The sequence below is a fragment of the Montipora foliosa genome, chromosome 8 (genome assembly GCF_036669935.1).
Source record: "Montipora foliosa isolate CH-2021 chromosome 8, ASM3666993v2, whole genome shotgun sequence".
In the NCBI taxonomy this organism is placed as follows: domain Eukaryota; kingdom Metazoa; phylum Cnidaria; class Anthozoa; order Scleractinia; family Acroporidae; genus Montipora; species Montipora foliosa.
In genome coordinates, this window is record NC_090876.1 from 14,282,207 (window position 1) to 14,287,206 (window position 5,000).

The following is a 5,000-nucleotide window of genomic DNA, read 5'->3' on the forward strand; positions in this document are numbered from 1 at the left end:
AGCCCGTTTTTACTGAGGTGGTAAGGTGTTCAACTTTAGGTAACAACTTCAAAAGTATGGGCATCGAAATCTTAAAAGCAAGATTTATCCATTGCAGAATGTAGAAAGTTCAGTTTCACAGCGCAATGCCTTTTTTTAGTCCAACTCACTGAAACGTCAATCACAAAATAGCCATATGAAGAACATATGAGGCCGTTGACGGTTGCAAAATTACTTGGTTTAATTGCAAATGTACATAACCCACATAGCCAATCACACGCAAAGCAAATACGGGCAGCTCCGGAAAGGGCACCACAACACCGGGCTCTTCTACTTTCAGAAAGGTGGCTGAAAGGCTGAAAGCCACAAAGACCCTGGAGACGAGGTTGCGAGCAAGTTCTTCGATTGCCGCCGATAGGCTCCAATGTGGTGCAAGATTTTTGCGGCAATCACATGGCTCAAGAATACAAAAGCAAAGCAATGGGCGAAATTATATTCCACAATCGGGTGAAAAGCGCATTACGAACTATAATAATCACCTATATCCTCAAAGTACTTCATTGCTTGATTTGCGGGGCCCTGGTACACAAACTCGCCATTGGACAGTAATGAAATGGTGTCAAAGGTCTTAAATATAGAGTAGCGAGGCTGGTGTATGGACATAATCACGGTTTTGCCACGGTGACCGAGCCTATAAAGGACAAAGCGACAGTAAATGACATTGTGAAAACTGATGGGTCATGAAACTTATCCTCAATGACCGACAGTCTACACGGCGCTACAATGGGGGACAAGATTCCAGGTGGCAGTCAACGAAAACGTTTTTTAAATAAGGAAGAAATATCGTTTATGTCACTCGAGGAAGAAGGACCTGATTTGCGATTAGAGGGGGTGTTTACCGTTCCCCCCTTCCACCTCCTACAATGTTGTTGAAAGCAAACAGCTATATTGCCAGTTTGGAATGTACAACTTTTTTTTTCTGGGGGGGGGGGGGGGGGGGGGGGGGGAAAGGGGATAGTGGTGCATAGATTAATCTGCATGTCGCGAAATGTCCCAAGAATTTTAAACGAAATGTCTCAAGAAGTTTAACCATCATTGTAGTTCTTTGTCACCGGTTAGAAATAGTACGATTAGAGTGTCTGCCTTCGCCATTTATTTGTTCTGAGTAGGACTAACAACGCTCTAAGCAACAGTTTTCAATTATACCTGCAGTGATTACTTGACTGGCAATACTTAAATGAATCTTAACGACCGAAGCGTTGTCCACTCCATTGAATATACCATATCCGTATTTTAAAAGGTATTTGCATTTCAAACGGTTTTCATCAGCGTTAACTGCCGTTTTAGCATAATAAAAGTATTTGTTTTACGTTTGAAAAGGTATTCTTTTATGACGTTAAAACGCTGGAAAACGCCGAGGAAAACGCTGAGGGACAAGGTCAAATTCTGTAGTCAAAGAATTCAACCGCGCTCTTTCACACATTCTCGAGTGGCTGTTCACGCGCAGGAATTTCTTCACAAAGAATTTACTTTAGCGAGGCAGTAAAGACCTTCCTTACCCTTGAAGAAGCTGAACAACGGACACAGCTGTGGCTGCATCCAGCCCAGTGGTTGGCTCATCAAGAAACAAAACAGATGGTGCCAATATAAGTTCCATTCCAATGTTGGTACGTTTGCGTTCACCTCCAGATATTCCTCGAATAAACTCGTTTCCAACCTGGCGGATGAGCAAATAAAATTAATGAATTTACGCACAGATGAGCTCCGTGGATGATTTCCATTTTTCTCAGTTCCAAAAATTTGCAAGAATATTTTTTCTGATGTGTTTTGTTTGATGTTATTTCTGGACAGCATCAGTAAAGCATTGTTTCTTGGCTATGTTAGGGCCCAAGAAAACGGCTTACCACTTGCCGAAAAATTCTAGAACTCTGAGGAAGACTGGTACAGCGCTTTTGAAGGGTTTTGTTTCTCCTCTCGCCCTTTTCATGAATGGCAATAATTGAAAATAATAATTTTAAAAGCAATCCCCTAATTTTTCAATTTTAAATCATTTCATGTAAAGACAGTTGCCGCTGATTTCATATAGAATTGTGGCTCAGTTGCTTGAGCAGCGGACTTTCGTGCAGAAGATCACGTGCCTAATGGAGGAGACTGCTTAACCCATTCACGCCTCAATCGCCCGAGGACGACCCCCATTGACGAGTAAAATCTGTCAAGTGTCACTCCCAGGGGTCAGTGGGTTAACCCATTCACACCTAAAACGCCCTAGGACACCCCCCATTGACGAGTAAACTTGTCTTGCGTTAGACAGAGTAAAATCTATTAAGTGTCACTCCCAGCGGTCAGTGGGTTAACCCATTCACACCTCAAACGCCCTTGGACACCACCATTGACAAGTAAACTTGTCTTGCGCTAGACAGAGTAAAATCTATTAAGTGTCACTCCCAGGGGTCAGTGGGTTAACCCATTCACACCTCAAACGCCCTAGGACACCCCCATTGACGAGTAAACTTGTCTTGCGTTAGACAGAGTAAAATCTATTAAGTGTCACTCCCAGCGGTCAGTGGGTTAACCCATTCACACCTCAAACGCCCTAGGACACCCCCATTGACGAGTAAACTGGTCTTGCGTTAGACAGAGTAAAATCTATTGAGTGTCACTCCCAGGGGTCAGTGGGTTAACCCATTCACACCTCAAACGCCCTAGGACACCCCCATAGACGAGTAAACTTGTCTTGCATTAGACAGAGTAAAATCTATTGAGTGTCACTCCCAGGGGTCAGTGGGTTAACCCATTCACACCTCAAACGCCCTAGGACACCCCCATTGACGAGTAAACTGGTCTTGCGTTAGACAGAGTAGAATCTATTAAGTGTCACTCCCAGGGGTCAGTGGGTTAACCCATTCACACCTCAAACGCCCTAGGACACCCCCCATTGACAAGTAAAGTCGTCTGGCGTTAGATAGAGTAAAATATGTCAAGTCTCACTCCCAGGGGTCAATGTGTCAAACCCTAGTTGGACCCAGCGATGCTCATCTTCTTAAAACTAACTGAGGAGAAAGTGCTGCCTTTGTAATTTCATCTGCAAATGGTTAGACTTTCAAGTCTTCTCTGATAAGGACTATAAACCATGGGCCCTGTCTTTCAACCCTTCCTGTTAACCAACAATGTGGGACCTTAAAGAACCCACACACTGGAGACCATCCATGTTGGTGGTCTAACTCTCGGAGAATTGACAAACCGCCACGAGACTGATGTGATATGTGCAGTATACAAATGCATTACCATTAGACTTATCTGTACGTACTTTAGACTCCGCCACATGAAACAAGCCCAAGTCGCTAAGAGTTTCCTCTACTCTCTTTGAACGCTCGCGTTTACTCAGCTTTCTGGAGAGTCTTAAGGATGCAGAGAAATGCAAGTTCTCTCTCACCGTTAAAGTTCCCATCACAACATCATCCTGGAAAATTATAAAAAACTGAATGTATAGAGTGGGGTTCAATTAAGTGTTGAATGAACTTCATTCGTAAGGAAGTGGTTTAGAAAGCATCAAAGACGGTGCCTACTAATTGAAAGGTATATTTGTGCGGTTTATGAGTATGCGGGAAAAGCAAAAAGAAAATTGGGGGAATCCACACATTTTTCAAAGATAATCAATCAACAATATTAATTATAAAAAGCTTTAAAATACAAGGCAACGTATGGCGTCCTTTTCCAAAATGAAGCTCAATTATCTCTAAAAAATGGATGGTTACCCCCAATCTTCTTTTTGGATACCAAGAGCACTTGCTAAGTTATGCTTTCTCGGCGTGGTTGTTTTTAGATGCGCAGAACGTATGCACAATAATAATAGTAGGCACCGTCCTTAAATTAACCCACTACAATTCTTAAAGAGAAGTATGATCGTCCAGGTGAGTGTAGTCCTGAGGACTGATTAGGGTGACATTGAATGATGTTTAGCTAACCTAAGCGTAACTCATCTTCAGAGTCATGTGATTGGTGTAACGTCAGTAGATGGTATAAACGCTGTGGTCGATGATGTCACTGGTCAACTAAGCCGTCAGTGTTTACGCCTAGAGAACCATGCATAATGAACTATAATTCCATACATAATCGATAACAAGGAAAGAAAAAGCGGACGGACACAAAACCTAAGCAACGTCAGTTTGAGTTTTGCATCGCCTTAAATACAATTGTGCTTCATTTTCCAAATCATAGCCAAAGGCAACATCAATCATTGTTCACATCATACGATTTCTCACATCAGCTGCACATATTAGTCAACATTACAATCCATCCACCAAAAACACGTTTCCCTTTTGCATGGAAATTCTGTGATCATTTGATGCTAATATGTTCATAATACGCCGTCTTCCATTAGCAACTTAGTATTTTGATGAGACAAAGCGTACAACGACGTAGAATCATGTCACGACTATCTATGCGAAACGACATTGCAGAATTTCATTGCAGTCAGTGGAGAAATTTAAGTATTTCCAGAGTACCCCATGGAAAAAAGTACAGGCTTAAAGTGCACCTAGCCCCAAAATATTTTTTTCGCTAAAATAAATCTTTGCACCTGTTCGAAACGCATTGCGGCCATTTTTTCCTTTTTCTAACAAATCCTGCCATTTTATAGGCTTCGAAAGTTGCGAAAATTCAAGCATCTTTAGTTCACGACCGAGTCAGAAGGGGAGTGGGTCTATTCCTGCTTTGACGTCACAATCTACTTTGCATGCATTTTTACAAAGAGTTAATGCAATGTAAATCAGTATGTGACGTCAAAGCAGGAATAGACCCACTCCCCTTCTGACTCGGTCGTGAACAAAAGATGCTTAGATTTTCGCAACTTTCGAAGCCTATAAAATGGCAGGATTTGTTAGAAAAAGGAAAAAATGGCCGCAATGCGTTTCGAACAGGTGCAAATATTTATTCTAGCGAAAAAAATATTTTGGGGTTAGGTGCACTTTAAAAGAAATTTGAATCTATGACCGAACGATTGCGCTGTAAAATGGCTTACA

At 42.0% G+C, this 5,000-nt stretch overlaps 1 pseudogene; it reads right to left on the reverse strand.

Annotated features, from left to right (window-relative positions):
- The window catches only part of LOC138013213 (broad substrate specificity ATP-binding cassette transporter ABCG2-like), an 18,743-nt pseudogene that overhangs the window by 6,354 nt on the left and 7,389 nt on the right, over positions 1 to 5,000 (reverse strand).